The sequence below is a fragment of the Physella acuta genome, unplaced genomic scaffold, assembly GCF_028476545.2.
Source record: "Physella acuta isolate Inbredline_101_S28 unplaced genomic scaffold, ASM2847654v3 ptg000860l, whole genome shotgun sequence".
Lineage (NCBI taxonomy): Eukaryota > Metazoa > Mollusca > Gastropoda > Physidae > Physella > Physella acuta.
Window position 1 is genome coordinate 157,985 of NW_026732377.1, and position 22,084 is coordinate 180,068.

At 35.4% G+C, this 22,084-nt stretch overlaps 3 non-coding genes across 3 annotated transcripts; all 3 read right to left on the minus strand.

Annotated features, from left to right (window-relative positions):
• Positions 1-2,083: 2,083 nt before the first annotated feature.
• Trnag-ucc (transfer RNA glycine (anticodon UCC)) lies at positions 2,084-2,155 on the minus strand. The gene has a single exon. It is a non-coding gene; the product is annotated as a tRNA-Gly (tRNA).
• Positions 2,156-6,056: 3,901 nt separating this feature from the next.
• On the minus strand, positions 6,057-6,128 carry Trnag-ucc (transfer RNA glycine (anticodon UCC)). Its single transcript has one exon. It is a non-coding gene; the product is annotated as a tRNA-Gly (tRNA).
• Positions 6,129-14,800: 8,672 nt separating this feature from the next.
• On the minus strand, positions 14,801-14,872 carry Trnag-ucc (transfer RNA glycine (anticodon UCC)). The gene has a single exon. It is a non-coding gene; the product is annotated as a tRNA-Gly (tRNA).
• Between the last annotated feature and the right edge of the window lie 7,212 nt (positions 14,873-22,084).

Consider the following 22,084-nt stretch of genomic DNA (forward strand, 5'->3'; position numbering starts at 1 on the left):
ACATTGCACACAAAATTTGTTACACCAAACTTCACAGAGACACTTGATGTTGAATGTTCTGTGTTATTTGGCGCAGTTAATTTTTTATAAAATGTATGTATCGTGAAATTGCGTTCAGGAAAATAGTGGTGAAATTTTTGCTTGTGACCTTTGTCAGAAATGAATTATTAAGAATAATGCCGAGAAGGATATAGATCTAGTTTTGAAACTGAAATCAGAGAAATGTATAAAATAAATAATGCTTTTTTGTAGCTGAAATTTTAAAACTGAAATCCAAATAATGTTGTTTTTTTTTAGAAATAATGCATTGTATGTTATAGTTGTGAAATCCTAGAAATTACTTTTAGAAAATGTATTTATTTATTTTATATATAACTCTTGAGATTTTAAGTTTAAGATTTGTAAAGGTGGAATGTTGCTTTGGTTTACAGATCATCTGTATTTTTTTATTCTGATATAGACCTATATAATATGTCAAAATGTTTACAAAGCCAGTTACGTGTTTCTCATAGTGCGTATATAATTATATAAAATCTGTTTAGGTATTGGTGAAAGGGTTAGATTTGTTTTTGGAGAGTGAGCGAGCTAATTTAAATGTTATAAAATACAATGTTATTAAGGAATGTAGTGACTCACACATGTTGTGAGATGTATTTGTACAGAAATGTGTTGTATCCGTTGAAGGTTTTATTACAGTAGCTTTGTATAAACTAATGGAGTAGTTCGAAAAGATCAGTTGTAAGTGAAGCAGAAGTAGTCGAAATATCATGGACCCAACTTGGAGGAATCGCCCTAAAACCGAGTGAAATGGAGAGATGTAAATGTGTCCCTATTTTCCACAAGGGGCCAAAGGAATGATGATGCTGATGCTGATGTTGTTAATGATGATGATGATGATCAGGGACATGGCTACACTTGATGTAATGGGATGGCGTGGTTTGGTGGTAGAGCGCTTGACTGCTAGCCCAACAGTCTCGAGTTTGTATTATTTTTACTTGACATAAATACAAAACATTACAAAAATGTTGAACGAAGTGGCATAAAAGTAAACAGCTATCATTACCCTACATCAATAACCTCCTGAGTACATTTAATCAACTTCTAATCAATATACACATTCTAGAACAGTGGTTCTTAACCTTTTTGGAGGTACCGAACCCCACCTGTTTCATGCATTCACCGAACACTTTATAAGAGTTCTATGATCAGCATTGACACATTACAATCGTGAGTCGGTTGTGTGTCTCGACCTCCGCAGAACCCCTGAGACTCACTCATCGAACCCCAGGGGTTCAATCGAAATCAGGTTAAGAACCACTGCTCTACATTGCAAAAGATAAACTTGTTCAGAAAACTGCATTTGTTATAGTTAATGATGTACGTAGATATTAATTTTTCTAAACTAAACAGTATTACACGTTTTTTTAAACATGATTTGAGTTGTTTTGTACGCGATGTTTTATGTACTTAATAAACAATAACAAAAATTAAATCAGAAACTGTTTTTATTACAGAATCATTGTTCACTGTTCAGTTTTCAACATCAAGTTCTAGAAAGGCTAATCATATTCTTCACTGGTCTATTTCACTCACAAGACTTGTGAAGTGTAACTCCAAGGTTTAACAAATAGGGGGGGAATGGTTTATAGTTACAGTTTAAACTTGATTTATCACAAGACGTTGTTTTAAAAATAAACATGCATGCGGCAGCCGGGAATCGAACCCGGATCGACTGCTTGGAAGGCAACCATGCTGACCTTTACACCACCGACATCGACATATAATCATTTGTTAATAGTGATTGAATAATAAAATTTTTTATTTCTTTTAGATGTCATCTATAAATGACATTAAGCTTTTTGGACGATTTTTACCTGCCTCCGTCACAAAAAATGACGTCACACTTCAGCATTCAAACGCCCTCAAATTTACAGTTGAATTTTTCTTAATACATCGGTATGTTTTCCAAAATCCTGCCTAAACTCTGTCAAAATAAAGTGTTCTAATCAATTTCTATTACGATTTAAAAAAAAAAAACAACTTTTCTAAAACAAGAAATAAAGTAAAAAATTAAAAATATAATTGCGTCAGCCGGGAATCGAACCCGGATCGACTGCTTGGAAGGCAACCATGCTGACCTTTACACCACCGACGCCGATACCATTTAGTAATCAATTTCATTCAAATTTGATAGTGAATAATTTGACAGTGATTGATTCGAATATTGACCCATTTATAGTCACAGTCCTAGGGGGGTGGGGGTGGGAGGGAGAAACTTCAACTTAAAATTTCAATATTCTAGAAGTCAACTATTACCACTAAAACAATAAATTTGAGGAATCTGAATATTGATCTGTGTAAGGTCATTCATAAACCAGATCACAATGAGGGTGGGGGGAGGGTGTGGAAAGAAGGATGCGTATAATACAGTGACAAAGTGTTGCCATTGATCAGAGCTAAATGGTAGTGTGGAGTCCAGGAAGTGAGAGCCACTTTTTATTTTAAAAAATAATTTTTGAAACTTACTACTCAGCTTTTAAAAAGAAGTTTTTGTAAAATTTAACCTTTACACCACCGACGCCTTCATGTAAAAGGCTAAAGATATATTCTAGAACGTTCGGATCCGTTGATGACAGTGATTGAGTAATATTATATTCGTTTGACGTCACACGTCTCCACCGAACTCTGTTTTGGCCAGCCCTCTTTATAAGCCCGGCAACCCTTGCCTCTTCTATTGTCCTTCTCCAGGATTTCCTTGACCTGTCTACTTTCCTCTTCCTCTGGGGACTCCAGTCTAACGCTTCTGATAAAATTAGACTGGTCTAAAATTTGACAAATTATTGGATAAAACATAAACCAACTAAGACTGGTACGGGTTGTGGAGTGAATGGCATGTAAATGAAGTTTAAACCCGTATTTGGTACTATTATTAGTTTAGCCTGGAAACTATCTTTATTAAAAAATGCAAGACAACATAATTGTATATTCCGTGTATAATGTCAACATTGTTAAAATATAGAATAATCCCAATAAGAATTAATACAAAGACAACTTACTCTATACATTCGTAAGTCGACTAATATGTTTTACAACATTAAATACCTGATAATTAAAAGTCTTTTAAAAACCATACATAACATATAATCGTAAATAAACCGTCTTTGTTATAAAATGAATATAAACATATAGGCAATAAAATTATAATAATTTCTGATAAAGACGTAAATGATTTCTCCCCCGTCTAACCCTTATGATGTAACAATATGAGCTAGGTAAATTGTCTTTAGTATATTTTCCTGACAACATAGCGAATCATTTCAATTATTGCATAACTAAGTGTAATCAATTACCTCCCATATTGATTTACAACGGTGTTAAAGGGAAAATAGATATATATTCTCGTTAATATAGTAATTAGTACGTCGGGAAGTATGATGCTTAAATAATGTTTATAAATGTCTACTGTATTAACCAACAAGCAATTAGGTTGTTTGATTTAGTAATTGGAGTATTTAATTTTTAAAATTAATAAACAACGTGACTACATATGGAAACAAAAACCCGTTGTTTTATTGCATTTTTACCCTTATATATTAACACGATACGCCAACCAGGTGATTGGCAAATTTGAATATATTAGAAGGTGATAATTTCTTTAGACTACAAGTCAAAAACAGTCACACAGAGGTAAAACAAAAAAAAAGTCTAAAACCCGCAAAACTAATTCATGACAAAACATAATGCAAATTTTGCACCCTGCGATTCAAAACAATCTTGGAAGTGCACGAAAACAGCATACATTGAAAGTACAAACAATCCGAAATTTGTCCTTCGAACAGAGTCTACACGGATATACTCAAACACTTGGAAGAAGAACACCCCAGCGAAACAATGTACAACTGCAACATTTGTAACGCATCCCTCCCATTAGAGGGTATGCGGCTGCATGCAGAAAACCACCACACGAACGCTCAACAGTAAAAAACAAAGAAACACTAGCTACTGGTTAAACTTAGACGTTTTTGTATAAAGAAATATCTCAGAAGGAAAAGAAGTAAGAGAACAAGCAACATGGAAAATATAAAACACTGTTAACTAACCACTTTAGACGTTTTGTATTAGCCACATAATATAACTCGTATAATCTATATATATAATTCTCTTGTGGGAGACGCTAGAAAACAAACAAGCTGTAAGCGCGCTCCCTACCACCCCCACCCCTACATGGTCTGGTGAGCTGTGGTTCACGCTAAATGTTTACAAGCAGAGCCGGGTTTAGTGACGACTATTAGGGGCAGATAATTTAGTTTGAAACGATTTTAAACGTAGGGGGGGGAGGAATAAATAAGTGGAGTTTATTTTAACGGAGGGGGTGGGGAGGAGGAGGGTGGGGGTAGTATCGTCCTTAACGACCTACTGATAGTGTTTTAAATAAATATTTACAGTGGCAGCGTTGGTACTGTCGAATTCACAAATTATGAATTACTGAAAAGTAGAAAACAAAACAACTAAATAGCGGCGTATGTTATGCCGCGGGTCGGCTCGTATGTACATATATGTTCACGTAAACCTACTCTTGCTGTCAACACTTGCTCTAGTGGGAAAGCAGCAAGAGAGGAACACTATAAAAAGACTACAAGTCAACAGCCACAACTAAATAATCGCACTTTTTTTTATTAACATAACTAGTAAATTAATAACAAACCTTGTGCATGCAATGAAAATAAGAAATTAAACAAACTTTCTCTTTTTAATTAAAGCTTATGTCGCTAAGATATGTAATTTCCCATTTCTCAATATAGCATATTTTTTTTTGGTAATCAAACATTTTATTTAAAAAACAGTTCGTCAGCCGAGAAATCGAACCCGGATCGACTGCTTGGAAGACCCCATGCTGACCTTTACACCACGACACTATGGGAAAAGATAATTTCTAATGCGCAAATTTGGGAATACAGCCTTCTAATCATTTGCTGACGGTGATTGAGTATTCTTACCTTCAATTGTCGTCACACACCTTGACGTCTAGCTGAAGTGAACGTACGACTACAGCCATTGAACAACTAGAAATAGAACTTCACTTAGTTAACTAAGTGATTGATTTGAACAATGACGTCGTAAATACATTAGTGAAAATATCGAGTTCTTGCAAACTAACCATTAATACTTTCAGACGTAAAAACGTTGATTTCTATGGACCTGTTTGGGGTCACCCAAACACCACATCACACCAATGGGGATGGGGTGGTAGAAAAATAAATAAAACAAAATTAGAATTAGCTGGGAATCGAACCCGGATCGACTGCTTGAAAGGTAACCATGCTGACCTTTACACCACCGACGCCGATATAATTACTGCTTCAGATTTATTAAAAATCCAATCTGCAGATACAGATCTACAGCATTTTAATAAGTCTTTGACAGTGATTGATTTGAAGATTTACGTCGTCAATATACTACGTCACATTTCGGGGTAGGTGGGGGGGGGGGGGGCGTGGGCGAACAAAATTTTATTGAAAATTTCAAGTTCTAAAAAACCAACCATTGACACTACCCGACGTAAAAACAATAATACTGAGGGATGGGGTGGGGGTGGATCACTGATCAGTGGTAGAGGTTGGAGGGGGTTAAAGGTGTCAGGACCACTTTTGCGTTGTAAAAAGTATTGTTTGGAACTAAACCGAATTACAGCATATATTTCAATTTTTGAAAGACTATTTTTGTAAACTGTAATAGAATTGTGTAACCTATTGATGTGCTTAGTGTTGAAACAGCTTAGCAAATATTTCAGAAAGAAATCGATATATTAAGAAAAGAAAAGCTGCGATTTTAGAAATATGGTTGGGGAGGGGGGGGGGGGGCAAGGAGTGATTAGCATAGGTATGACGTCATTTTATGGAATGTGTGTGTGTGTGTGGGGGGGGGGGGGTAACTTTGAGACTTTCAGTCTATGTGATAACGGGCATGTTGATGGCATTATATTTCCTAGGATCATTAAAATTTAAAATAAAAATTACTATTAACGTCTTTTGTAAACGTAAAAAAAAAAATAAACTTGCGTCAGCCGGGAATCGAACCCGGATCGACTGCTTGGAAGGCAACCATGCTGACCTTTACACCACCGACGCTCATACCTGGCCAACAATTTGACAGTCATTGATCCAAATTTTAACCTATTTGTAGTCACGTTCCTGAGAGCGGGGGGTGAGGGGGGGGAGAAAATTCAACTGGGAATATCAGTTTTCTAGAAGTCAACTATTGACACTAAAACAATGCATTTGAGGAATCTGAATATTGATTTGCGTAACGTCATCCATAAACCACACCACAATGGGGGTGGGGGTGGTGACGGTGGGGTGGGGGGAGAGAAAGAGGTGGGCTGGAATATGGTGACAAAGTGTTGCCTTTGATCAGGGCAAAACGGTAGTGTGGGGTCGATCCAGTTTCGATTCCTGGCTAACGCATTGATTTTTGATAAAATGTTGATTCCCAAATGCTATAAAGGAAATTTTAAAATATTGGTTATCCTACAAGAAAACAATAACGTTTTGTTGAACGTTCAACCTACAGATAATTTTAATTTTACATCATTTATTTAAATATTAGACTGATTTTATTTAGCTTTTTACAGCTTGTCTGTCAAAATCATCGTTTTTTTTTTTCGTCTGTCAATGACAATAGTTGTCTTCCAGCGTGCCACTGGAAACACTGACCCCCCCCCCTCACCCTCACCCACCCTATTACTGAGGAATTTTATGGGAAAAAAATAAAGCCTGCCATTTTTATCTTAGACCATGTCCAATGTTCACCTTAGTCCAGACTAATGTTAAACAGTAGGTTTGCCTTCTAAGCAGGCGATGCGGGTTCGATTCTCGGCTGACGCAAATTTTTTAATTGCATAGATCAAAGATGTATTTAAAATGGATTGAACATTCCTAACCCTGTCGTATACGCAGCTTCAAGTATAGAAGACGTCTTGTAAAAAGGGCTAAAATCGTTTTACACCTCATTGAGACCGTCAATATTTCATAAATAATTCGATTCAATAATTAATAAGAAAACAAAAACTGGCACTTTTAAAGCCGGGTGTGTATGTCTGTGGGAGAGGGGTTGAGTAAGAGAAAGAGAGAAGTTGTTTGCTGACGTGTGACTTAATTTTATGTGAATTGTAGGGAATGGTTGTTTGGGTCATTCGGTCTACGTATCAACAGTGAGGTATGCGGACATTAGTTTATTATTTTAGGATCATTAAAAGTTCAAATTAACTATTATAGATTTTGTTTTAAAAATAGTAAAATATAAAAAATAGCATGCGTCAGCCGGGAATCGAACCCGAATCAACAGTGAGGTATGCGGATATTAGTTTATTATTTTGAATCATTAAAAGTTCAAATTAACTATTATAGATTTTTTTTTAAAAGTAAAGTATGAAAAATAGCATGCGTCATCCGGGAATTGAACTCGGATCGACTGCTTGGAAGGCAACCATGCTGACCTTTACACCACCGACGCCGATACACGTACCAACTTAGATTTATTTAAAATTCTGATCGGACAGTGGTTGAATCGACGGTGATTGATTTGAAGATTGACTGTTTGGTGTCACAAGTCAGTGGAAAGCACCTGAGTCCAACCAGCTCTGATGGGTACCTGACTCACGATATGGAAACTAAAGGCGGCTAGGCATAGTACTGATCATATTATCCCTACATAGGCCGATGTCAAGAAACATGAACTCTACTTTATCTGCCCAAAGATCGTTTGATCTAAAGAGGAATATTAACTACAAGTAAATATTTTAAAATGTTATAACCCTATCATAACAATAATTCTAAAAAAGTAAAACAAAAATAAGGCACTGAGTGTAAAAACTAATGTAGCTTTTTTCCCTTAGTTTTAAAATTTAAATCAACAATATTTTGATAGGTAAACAGAAAAATTCTATTTAAAAAACGTACGTAACATATACTCGTATATAAGCCGGTGTTAGTTACAAAATGAAAATAAAAATATAGACAATAAACTTATAATAATTTCTGATAGGGACGTAAAAGATTTCTCAAAATATCTGCGAACGAGACCATAAGATATCACCCCCTTCTAACCCTTATGATGTAACGATCTGAGATGGGTAAACTGTCTTGAGTCTAGGGCAGGGGATATGTCCCTGACAACACAAAGAATAATTTTAATGAGAAGCTAATTACCTCCCATATTCAACGACTTTATTGATAAAGGGAAAATAGAAATGTGTTCTCATTAATATTTTGTTAAATACTTCGTGAAGTACATTGCTTATATAAAGTTCATTAGTGGATTTTTTAAATTAGCAAAACACATTCTTAGTTGTTTGATTCAATAATAAGAGTATTTTTTTGAAAAATTAATAAACAGCGTGACTATATACGATAACAAAACAGCTATTGTTTTGTTACATTATTATTATTTAAAATTAAACGATACGCCTTTAATTGTAGCTGTGTCCATGTTGCTATTGCCAAATTATTTTAATCAAATCTAAAAAAAAAAATTAAATCCTCAATTAAACGGAAAGGAAAAAATGGAAAGTTAAAGATAATTACAACACATTAACAGATAAACTCAGGATTTATGGAAGAACCTATAACAGCAATCCCACAAAAGACGACCAAGAAACTTAGGCCATACTCAACAGTAAAATAATTCTCAATCCGGAAAAATACCAATACTGCAATACAACCATCTTTGCCACAACTGCATTAGTAAACATATACATCATTCCAAAAATAATTTTCGCAGCGACGTACTCTACAATACAATATTAAACAAACAAACACATTAGATCATTCATTTTCAAAAACACGATTAGAAACATTAGCAACAAAACCTTAATACAAAACAAATTAAATGGAGGTATAAGGCTACACGACATTCATACTAAAATAAACACCTTCCGATTAAAACATCTGGATAGAATAAGGATAGATCCACATTATCATCCACTAGCACAATACTACAAAGGGTTAAACATAAAGATAATTCTAAAATTAAACATCACAACACTACACTATGGGGGAAATGACATAGGCAGCTTTTATAAAGAAACGCTAGCAACATTCCAAAGAAACAAAAGCATTATTGGGGAAGACACACAAAATATACGACATCCTAATCAAACAACAAGCGACAATCTTATACACCAGGATTAGTTGGGTCAGGGAACACAATATAACAGATACATATTTTAGAAACCTACATAATAAACTCATTACACCAAAAGAAAGGGAATTAGCGTACAGACTGATTTTTAATACAACACCAGTGTTACGAAATACAAAGTCAAAATCAAAATGTTAAAATAACATGTCAAACGTCAGACAAAATATACAAGAAACCGAGAAACACATTCATTTAGATTGTTTATTAGTACAGAAAGCAAAGCAAACTTGAGAAAATATTAAAAACCACCAATCAAACAGCCACAAGAAATAAAGTAATCACACTTAACTTAATTATTGTAATTAACACGACTAGACAAAGAACAGAAGACGAAAACAGACTAGTAGCAAACGGCTATTTATATATCGACTATGTGGGGAAATATGAATAAATTCAGATTTTATTTTAAAAAATGCACTAACATCGAGGTAAAATGAATATTTCAAGCAAAGCTAAGACATAGACTGGGAACTCTCACCTAACAAAACAAAACAAAACAAATTAATCAGCCACAACATGGCGACGCAGCACAACAGCCAGTAACAAGCATGTATGCAGTCATCACACAGATATCGACACCATAGAAAGAAACATCCGACCCTCAAATCTCACAACAACAAACAATCTTGCTGACATCAACAACCAAAAGGAAGAAAGAACCGGAGCAAATATCAAAAGCAGCTCAAGTTAATGTAGGAGACAGCGAGTCAGTAGCCACCACCCCGTCCAAAACACCGACTGAAGACCGACTCAACAATTGCCTACTCCGCTTTTGTTTGTTCTTCGGACCAAGGGCAAACCTTATCTACTGTAGAATCTATTCCAAAAATAAATTTCTATAATTAACTTTTCTAGAACTTAAATATTTTATAGAAATCTTTGTTTGTTTAGCAATGAAACTGGCTAATTTTGGTTAAAAACATACATTTGAAAAAATAGGCATATTCGCGTGTTATTTTGTTTAAACACTTCTTTTATTCTCCTTATATTAAAAGGTACCTAATTAGCTCAGATGATAGTGTACTTGATACCTCACTGGTGGTGCTGGATCGAGACACACCAAGTCAAACCTAATTTTTTTTTTAATATGTGAATCTTCCTATTTTATTAAAACGTTTTTAAAACGTTTTTCTTAACTCAGCTTCGCGTTTGTTTGTTTGTTTGGATGTTTGTTGTTAAAATTGACATCGAAAATTAGCCCACTTCTGATTGCTCTAGAGACCTGAAATTTGGCATGCATGCTACTTTCGCCTAACAATTTCAGATGCAATCATAAAAACTAGCAATTAGTGACCGTAATTAGCTTAATTTAATTACGCCCCAAGGACCATAAAATTGAGGACATGATTTCTAAAGATACCGACAAGACTTTAGGCCTATTGACACAGTTACTTCGGCCCCAATCGATGTGAGCGCGCTGGCCGTGATCGTATAGTGGTTAGTACTTCGCGTTGTGGCCGCGACAACCCAGGTTCGAATCCTGGTCGCTCAAGATTTTTAGTCCGTGTATTTATAAACACTTTTTTAAAAACCACGTTTTTCATGTGTAGCAACGGACTAAAAAGGAGAAAATAAAATACTTAAAAAAAACTTTTTAAAAAACCACGTTTTTCTTGTGGACTAAAAAGTAGAAAATAACTATTTACATACATTTGATGACAAAAAACGTGGGTCGGGCAGATGGGTCGGGAAATTTGATGGTGAACGTACCCACGTTTTTTGTCATCAAATGTATGTAAATAGTTATTTTATACTTTTTAGTCCACAAGAAAAACGTGGTTTTTTAAAAAGTTTTTTTTAACTATTTTAACACGTTTTTATTAACTCAGCTTCGCGTGTGTTTGTTGTTAAAATTGACATCGAAAATTAGCCCACTTCTGATTGCTCTATAGATCTGAAATTTGGCATGCAGGCTACTTTCGCCTAACAATTTCAGATGCAATCATAAAAACTAGCAATTAGATACCGTAATTAGCTTAATTTAATTACACCCTAAGGACCATAAAATTGAGGACATGATTTCTAAAGATACCGACAAGACTGGAGGCCTATTGACACAGTTACTTCGGCCCCAATCGATGTGAGCGCGCTGGCCGTGATCGTATAGTTGTTAGTACTTCGCGTTGTGGCCGCGACAACCCAGGTTCGAATCCTGGTCGCTCAAGATTTTTAGTCCGTGTATTTATAAACACTTAGTCAAGTCATACTTAATCAAGTCATTAGATAAAGTAGAAAATAAACTATATAAAAAACTTTTTTTTCAAAACCACGTTTTTCATGTGTAGCAACGGACTAAAAAGGAGAAAATAAAATACTTAAAAAAAACTTTTAAAAAAACCACGTTTTTCTTGTGGACTAAAAAGTAGAAAATAACTATTTACATACATTTGATGACAAAAAACGTGGGTCGGGCAGATGGGTCGGGAAATTTGATGGTGAACGTACCCACGTTTTTTGTCATCAAATGTATGTAAATAGTTATTTTCTACTTTTTAGTCCACAAGAAAAACGTGGTTTTTTTAAAAGTTTTTTTTAAGTATTTTATTTTTATCTTAACTCTGCTTCGCGTTTGTTTGTTTGTTTGGATGTTTGTTGTTAAAATTGACATCGAAAATTAGCCCACTTCTGATTGCTCTAGAGACCTGAAATTTGGCATGCATGCTACTTTCGCCTAACAATTTCAGATGCAATCATAAAAACTAGCAATTAGTGACCGTAATTAGCTTAATTTAATTACGCCCCAAGGACCATAAAATTGAGGACATGATTTCTAAAGATACCGACAAGACTTTAGGCCTATTGACACAATTACTTCGGCCCCAATCGATGTGAGCGCGCTGGCCGTGATCGTATAGTGGTTAGTACTTCGCGTTGTGGCCGCGACAACCCAGGTTCGAATCCTGGTCGCTCAAGATTTTTAGTCCGTGTATTTATAAACACTTTTTTAAAAACCACGTTTTTCATGTGTAGCAACGGACTAAAAAGGAGAAAATAAAATACTTAAAAAAAACTTTTTAAAAAACCACGTTTTTTATGTGTAGCAACGGACTAAAAAGGAGAACGGACACGGTAACACATTGTTAACGGTGACACGGTTGGTACGCTGGGCATGCTAAAATACACATAAACACGTTTTTCCTTAACTCAGCTTCGCGTTTATTTGTTTGTTTATGGGAGATTTGATCACGTGATTCGTGAGTAGATCTCCACGCCAGCAACGTAAATTACACCATTTCTCTGTTTAAAGCGTATCGGTCGCTCAAGATTTTTTTAGTCCGTGTATTTAAAAACACTTAGTCAAGTCATACTTAATCAAGTGATTAGATAAAGTAGACAATAAACTATATAAAAAACTTTTTAAAAACCACGTTTTTCATGTGTAGCAACGGACTAAAAAGGAGAAAATAAAATACTTAAAAAAAACTTTTTAAAAAACCACGTTTTTCTTGTGGACTAAAAAGTAGAAAATAACTATTTACATACATTTGATGACAAAAAACGTGGGTCGGGCAGATGGGTCGGGAAATTTGATGGTGAACGTACCCACGTTTTTTGTCATCAAATGTATGTAAATAGTTATTTTCTACTTTTTAGTCCACAAGAAAAACGTGGTTTTTTAAAAAGTTTTTTTTAAGTATTTTATTAGACTATAAAGTAAGCAACTACTTTGGAAATCTTTGTTTATCTATGCAATTTGCTAATCTCTATAATATATGAAGCAAAGTTGTCGGGTGCCCGAATTAATTAAGCATTCAAATTCTCAATGTTTTTGAAAGCCTAAGCGAAGCTGGGCAGCATGCCTAGTAGAATAGAATCTCGTAAAATAAAACATTCATTGAAAATTTAAAATCTAAAAAACCAACCATTGACACTACCCGACGTAAAAACATTAATAATGAGGGATGGGGTGGGGGTGGATCACTGATCAGTGGTAGAGGTGGGAGGGGGTTCAGGGAGTCAGGACCACTTTTACGGTGTAGAAAGTAATGTTTCAAACTTAATCTCAGCATTTATTTCCCTTTTTGAAAGACTATTTTCGTAAACTGTAATAGAATTGTGTAACATATTGATGTGCTTAGTGTTGAATCAGCTCAGCAAATATTTCAGAAAGCAATCGATATTTTAAAAAAAGAAAAGCTACGATTTTAGAAATATAGTTGGGGGGGGGCGGGGCTGGCAAAGGAATGGTTAGCATAGGTATGACGTCATTTTATGGCGTGTGTGTGTGTGTGTGTGGGGGGGGGGTAACTTTGGGGCTTACAGTCTATGTGATAACTGGCATGTTGATGCTATTATATTTCCTACGATCATTAAAATTTAAAATAAATATTTACTACGAGCCGGCCCGCGGCATAACATACGCCGCTATTTAGTTGTTTCTAATTTTCAGTAATTCATAATTTGTGAATTCGACAGTACCAACGCTGACACTGAAAATATTTCTTTAAAACACTTTAAGTAGCTCATTAAGGACCATAACCCCCCCCCCTTTCCTTCCCCCCCTTCCTTCCCCCCCCCCCCCCTTCCTTCCCCCCCCCCCCCCCCTCCCCCCCCTTCCTCCCCCCTTCCTTCCCCCCCCCCCCCCCCCCTCCCCCCCTCCCCCCCTTCCTTCCCCGCCCCCCCTTCCTCCCCCCCCTTCCTGAAAGTAAAAATATAGGCAATTAAATTATAATAATTTCTGATACGGACGTCAATGATTTCTCAAAATATCAGCGAACGAGACAATAAGACATCTCCCTATCTAACCTTTATGATGTAACAATCTAAGATGGGTAAATTGACGTGAGTGTGTCGATATTTTCCTGACAACACAACGAATAATTTCAATGATTGCCTAAAAAATAGCAGACCATAAGATATCACCCCTTTCTAACCCTTATAATGTAACAATGTATGCAAGGTAAATTGTCTTGAGTCTAGATGATATTTTCCTTATCAAACTAGTACTTTAAATGATCAATTATCTCCCATATTTAATGATAACATTGCAACAGGGAAGCTAGAAATTTATTCTCGTTATTATTTTAATTAATATTTCGGGAAGAACAATGCTTATATAGAGTTTATTAGTATTGTTTTCTATTAAAAAAAATGTTTAGTTGCTTTTTAGTAATTAGATTATTTTTGTTTTTAACATAAATAAATAATATGACTAAATACGAAACCAAAACCCTGTTGTTTTATTTCATTATTATTCCTATAATTTAAAAGAAACTTTATTCCATTGTAGTACTGCACTGCGGAATACGGATCAGCTTATAAAATTTTCTTTAATCTACAAGCAAAAAGCGACAAAAAACTAAGCCAGGGTTCGGCAAATGCGGCTCGCATGCGGCCGGCTCTTTTGTTGTGCAGTTGCGGCTCTTCAGCTCCATGCACAAATAATAATAATTTTATTTTCAAAACTCATTAAAATATTAGTCTACAACACTCGGTGATAAACGATATAACAATAGCTATAAACAATAAACATTCACAATTCTATTAGAATATGTAGTTACTCCTTATCTCAATGCACTTCCTATTACATTGTCCATTCCGAAGCATTCAAACTTTTCGTTTTTCATTCGACTTTTGTAAAAAGTAAACTAAAAATTAAACTTGCGTCAGCCGGGAATCGAACCCGGATCGACTGCTTGGAAGGCAACCATGCTGACCTTTACACCACCGACGCCGATATTTATTAGCAGCCTCCCTCTGACTTACGCCAAAACCAATCAGTAGCTATAGACATACAACATTATAATCAGTCGTTGATATTTGAGCACTGACGTCGTGAGGAAACTACGTCACATTTCATGGCGGGAGGAGGGGGGGGGGGGGGGTGGTGGTGGAGAATTTCTCATCTTATAAAGTAATGTATGAAACAATATGTAGGTCGATTTTTGAAAAACTATAGAAATTCTGCATCATAATTTACTCAATCTTGTCGGAGCTCAACTATATTTCAGAAAGAAATCAATTTATTACGAAAATAATTTTCTGCAGAGGTGGGGTTGTAAACATCAGCATGACGTCACATTATGGGATGGGTCAGAGAGGAGGGGGGGGGGGTGGGAAATTGAGGGAAGGCGTTTTGGGACTATAGGCCTTTGTTATAATAGAGTGAAGGTTCTTGCTTGTTGTTGTTTTTTAGGTAATTTAAAATCTACTATAAAATACTTAGTTGGTAATTGGTGTAAAAATGAATAAGAAGTACGTCAGACGGGAATCGAACCCGGATCGACTGCTTGAAAGGCAACCATGCTGAACTTTACACCACCGACGCCGACACTCAACTTAGCTCAATTTGATTAAAATTCAAATCGGATTGTGATTATTTTGACACTGTTTGCTTCGAATATTGACCTATTTTTAGTCACACTCCTGGGATGGGGATGGGGGGGGGGGGGGGGAGAAACTTCAACTGGAAATTTCAACTTTCTAGAAGTTAACTATTGCCACAAAAACAATGAATGTGAGGAATCTGAATATTGCTTTGTATAAGGTCATCCATAAACCACATCACAATGGGACATATTTACCAAAAGTGAATCTTTTAAAATTTAATAGGCCTATCATAACCAACATTTTAAAGAGCAAAACATACGACTTAAAGGGTTTACTATTCACGACTTTTGTAAAAGTAAAAAAAGTAAAAAAAGTAAAAATGCGCAATGCGTCTCTCGGTAATCGAACCCGGATCGACTGCTTGAAAGGCAACCATGCTGACATTTAAACCGCCGACGGCCGTAAATAGCTACGCTCAATTCCATTCAAATTCAAATCGGATAGTGAATAATTTGAAGAACATATAATCGTAAATAAGCCACCTTTGTTACAAAATCAATATAAACATAAAGGCAATACAATTTTAATAAATTCTGATAGGGACGTAAATGATTTCTCCCCCATCTAACCCTTCTGATGTAACAACCTGAGCTCGGTAAATTGTCTTTAATGTAGGGGATATTTTCCTGACAACACAACGAATAATTTCAATGATTGCCTAACTAAGTGCAGTCAATTATCTCCCATATTGAAATAAAACCTTGTTAATGGGAAACTAGAAATGTATTCTCGTTAATATTTTAATTAATACTTCGGTAAGTACAATGGTTATATAATGTTTATAAATGTTTTCTGTATTAACAAAAACAATGTTTGGTTGTTTGATTTAGTAATTGAGGCATTATGTTTTTGAATTAAATAAACAAGGTGACTACATACGAAAACAAAAAGGCGTTGTTTTATTTCATTTTTATCCACTTAAAAAATTGAGTTCTTGAAATATCCACTGATACTTCCAGGCGTAAGAACGTTCTATTGACCTCTTTGGGGTCACCCAAAAACCATATCACAGTAGTGGGGGATAGGGTAAATTTAAAAAATACTATGCGTCAGCCGGGAATCGAACCCGGATCGACTGCTTGGAAGGCAACCATGCTAACCTTTACACCACCTACGCCGATATTAAAGTGTGGCCCCCCATTGAGTTATAGGAAAACCAAATAGTAGCTATAGACCTACAACATTATAATCAGTCGTTGACAGTGATTGATTTGAGCATTTACGTCGTCAATAAACCACGTCACATTTCATGGCGGGGGGAGGGGGTGGCGGAAAATTTCTCATATTATAAAGTAATGTTTGAAACTGATTCTCAAACGTAGGTCGATTTTTTTAAAAACTATTTTTGTAATAAAGAAATTCTGCATCATAATATACTCAATGTTGTCGGAGCTCAGTCAATATTTCAGAAAGAAATCAATTTATTAAGAAAATAAACTCTGCAGGGGTGGAGTTGTAAGCATCAGCGTGACGTCACATTATGGGATGAGCAAGATGTGGAGGGGGGAGGGAAGTTGGGGGAAGGCGTTTTGGGACTATAGGGCTTTGTGTTAATAGAGTGAAGGTTCTTGCTTTTTTTTTAGGTAATTAAAAATTTACCGTAGAAGACTTAGTTGACAATAGGCGTAAAAATAAAAAAAACTGCGTCAGCCGGGAATCGAACCCGGATCGACTGTTTGGAAGGCAACCATGCTGCCATTTACACCACCGACGCCGATACTATATAGAAAACAATTTCATTCAAATTCAAATCGGATAGTGCTTAATTTGACAGTGATTGATTCGAATATTGACCCATTTATAGTCACAGTCCTAGGATCGACTGAAGGCAACAATGCTGACCTTTACACCACCGACGCCGATATACAACGAAAAAACTAGAAGAAAAACTACTACAACATTTATTAATAGTGATTGAATAATAAACATTTTTATTTCTTTTAGATGTCATCCATAAATGGCATTAAGCTTTTTGGACGATTTTATTTTTACCTGCCCTCCGTCACAAAAAAATGACGTCACACTTCAGCCTACAAACGCCCTCACAATTACAGTTGAATTTTTACTTAATACATCGTTATGTTTTCCAAAATCCTGTCTGAACCCTGTCAACATAAAGTATTCTAACAAATTTCTATTGCGATTTTTTAAAATAACAAAAGTTTTCAAAAACAAGAAATAAAGTAAAAAAAATAAAAAATATAATTGCGTCAGCCGGCAATCGAACCCGGATCGACTGCTTGGAAGGCAACCATGCTGACCTTTACACCACCGACGCCGATACATAGTAGAGCTCAATTTCATTCAGATTCTAATCGGATAGTGATTAATTTGACAGTGATTGATTCGTATATTGACCTATTTGTAGTAACAGTCCTGGGAGGGGGGGGGGGGTGAGGAGAAAGTTCAACTGGAAATTTCAATTATCTAGAAGTCTACTATTGACACTAAAACAACGAATGTGAGGAATTTGAATATTGATCTGCGTATGGTCATCCATAAACTATATCACAATGGGTTGAGGGGGGGGGGGGGCAGGGGCGTAGCGAGGGGAGGCGGGGGTGCGTACCGCACCGAGTGACACCATTTAGGGGGGTGACACCAAGGCAAAAAATAGCAGAATATATAGAGAAAAACTTGAGGGGATGGTGCAAATCGAAAGTTTAAGGGGGGGGGGGAGCAAATCGAAAACTTGAGGGGGGTGCAAATCGAAAATTTGAAAGTTTGTCCCCGGTAAGGCTCGCTACGCCTCTGGGGGGGGGGGTGACACCATTAAGTGCCGCACCGGGTGACACCCGAGCTCGCTACGCCACTGGGGGGGGGGGAGGAGGTGGTGTGGAATATGGTGACAAAGTGTTGCCATTGATCAGAGATAAATGTTAGTGTGGGGTCCAGGAAGTGAACACCACTTTTTAATTTAAAAAATATTTTTTTTAAATTTGCTACTCCGCTGTTAACTCGCTTTTTAAAAAGAAGTTTTTGTAAAATTTAACATTTACAGCAAATATGATTTCATGTAAAAGGCATAAGGTAAATTCTAAAACGTTCGGATCAGTTGGTGACAGTGATTGAGTAATATTACATTCGTTTGACGTCACACTTCTCTGCCGTACTCTGTTTTGGGCAGCCCTCTTTATAAGCCCGGCAACCCTTGCCTCTTCTATTTTCTTTCTCCAGGATTTCCTTGGCCTGTCTACTTTCCTCTTCATCTCAAAATTCCAGTTTAACGCTTTTTATAAAATTAGACTTGTCTAAAATTTGACAAATAATTGGATAAAACATAAAACATTTAAGACAAGTAAGGGTTGTGGAGTCAATGGCATGCAAACAGTGGCGGAACTAGAAAAAAAGGGCAACCCCCGCAATTTATATATATATATATATATATATATATATATATATATATACATATATATAAACACAAAATACGATCAAAGGATACTCATCGCTGTCCTAAGTGCATTAGTGCGTATTGTGAAAATCAGTTTTATTTTATTTCTGCTAATAGCTCCCTTAACCTCTAGAAGGTCAATGAATATAAAACATGAAAGCTTTGTGTAAGTAATGGTGTCTCGTGTTATGTTTATTTTTATGTTTTTTTTTTTGTATAATTAATTTTAAATTCATTTCCTTTTTATACCATGTCATTCTTTAGTAAGTACTTTATAAAAAAATAACAATTAATTAAAATAATAATTAATTTTAAAAAATCAATTAATTTATTAATTGTTTAGTACAAAATCTATTAGAACAGGCTTATGAGCACCCCTATTTGACTATTTAAAAAAGGGAAATAAGTCATGGAAGTGGTTGGAACGTTTGCTTATCTTTGATACGTTTGATCGTAGGAGAAAGAGGAATCGGTTTTCACGGTGGTTTAAAAACAAAATGAAAAAGAATATACAAGAGCGTGGAGTATGAGTGGTGTCTATAGAATAAACATAATCCAACCGCAGCTACGGTAATCTGTTTACAAAAAAACCATCAAGTCAAAATGCAAGAACATTTTTAAAAATCAAACTATGAAATAAATTATTATTATCGGCTGTGGGCCCCTAAATGGCGTGCCCCCCCCCCCCGCCCCCCCCCCCTCCGCATTGCGGGGTATGGCTGCACTGTAGTTCCGCCCCTACATGCAAATAAAGTTTAAACAAGTATATGCTATTGTTATTAGTTTAGCCTAAAACCTATCTTTATTGAAAAATGCAAGACAACATAATTGTATGTTTCGTGTATAATGTAAACATTGTTAAAATATCGAATAATCCCAATAAGTATGAATACAAAGACAACTTCATCTTACTTTATACATTCGTAAGTCGACTAATATGATTTATAACATTAAATACCTGATAATTAAAAGTCTATTAAAAACCATACATAAGATATAATCGTAAATAAGCTGTTTTAAAAAAAAATGAATATAAATATAAACATATAGACAATAAAATTATAATAATTTATGATAGGGACGTAAATGATTTATCCCCCATCTAACCCTTATGATGTAACAATTTGACGTAGGTAAATTGTCTTTAGTATAGGACACTATAGGAGATATATTCCTGACAATACAACGAATAATTTCAAAGATTGCCTAACTAAGTGCAATCAATCATCTCCCATATTACAATACAACATTGTTAAAGGGAAAATACAAATGTATTCTCGTTAATATTAAAATTAATAATTCGGGAAGTAGAAGGTTTATGTAATGTTTATAAGTGTTTTCAATATTAACAAAAATACTGTTTGATTGTTGTGTTTAGTAATTGGAGTATTTTAGTTTTAAAATCAATAAACAAAATGACTACATACCAAAATAAAAACAAGTTGTTTTTTTGCATTTTTATCCTTATGAATTAACACGATTCGTTAAAGTTAGTGTTTCGTTGTTAAATTCTATTATCCACATAATAATTTTATTTTTCAACTACAATTACAAGTCAACAGCCACAACAAAACAATCGCGTTTAATTTTATTAGCATAACTAGTAAAATAACAAATATAAACTCCTCTATTGTAACAAACTTAGTACATGCAATGAGAATAAGAAATTAAAACAAACTTTCTACTTTAAATAAAAGCGTATGTCGCTAAGATATGTAATTTCCCATTTTCCATTACAGCATTTATTTTGGTAATCAAACATTTTATTAAAAAACAGTTCGACAGCCGGGAATCGAACCCGGATCGACTGCTTGGAAGACCCCATGCTGACCTTTACACCACGACACTATGGGATAAGATAATCTCTAATCCACAAATTTGAGAATATAACCTTCTGATCATTTGTTGACGGTGATTGAGTATTCTTACCTTCAATTCACGTCACACACCTTGAAGGCAAGTTGAAGGGTACGTACGACAACAGACCAGAGCCATTGAACAACTGGAAATAGAACAGTGGTTAGCTTAGGTATAACGTCATTTTATGGAAGGTGTGGGGGGCGACTTTCGGACTTTCAGTCTATGTCAGGGGTCGGCAACCTTTTGAAGCGGAAGAGCCAAAAGTTACAATTTTCAAAATTTCCCTGGTTTTAAAGAGCCACTAACATTTTTTTATCTCAAATATTTTATTTTTTGATTAAGATTATTAGTATTTGTGCAAGGAGCTGGAGAGCCGCATCTTGATATCTAAAGAGCCGCATGCGGCTCGCGAGCCGCAGGTTGCCGACCCCTGGTCTATGTCAATGTGATAACTGGCACATTGATGTTATTAACACGTTTTTATTAACTCAGCTTCGCGTTTATTTGTTTGTTTGGATGTTTGTTGTTAAAATTGACATCGAAAATTAACCCACTTCTGATTGCTCTAGAGCTCTGAAATTTGGCAGGCAGGCTACTTTCGCCTAACAATTTCAGATGCAATCATAAAAACTAGCAATTAGAGACCGTAATTAGCTTAATTTAATTACGCCCGAAGGACCATAAAACTGAGGACATGATTTCTAAAGATACCGACAAGACTGGAGGCCTATCGACACATTTACTTCGGCCCCAATCGATGTGAGCGCGCTGGCCGTGATCGCATAGTAGTTAGTACTTCGCGTTGTGGCCGCGACAACCCAGGTTCGAATCCTGGTCGCTCAAGATTTTTTTAGTCCGTGTATTTATAAACACTTAGTCAAGTCATACTTAATCAAGTCATTAGATGAAGTAGAAAATAAACTATATAAAAAACTTTTTTAAAAACCACGTTTTTTATGTGTAGCAACGGACTAAAAAGGAGAAAATAAAATACTTAAAAAAACTTTTTAAAAAACCACGTTTTTCTTGTGGACTAAAAAGTAGAAAATAACTATTTACATACATTTGATGACAAAAAACGTGGGTCGGGCAGATGGGTCGGGAAATTTGATGGTGAACGTACCCACGTTTTTTGTCATCAAATGTATGTAAATAGTTATTTTCTACTTTTTAGTCCACAAGAAAAACGTGGTTTTTTAAAAAGTTTTTTTAAGTATTTTATTATATATCTTAGGATCATTAAAATTTAAAATAAAAATTTACTATTCACGACTTTTGTAAAAGTTAAAAAGTAAAACTGAGACT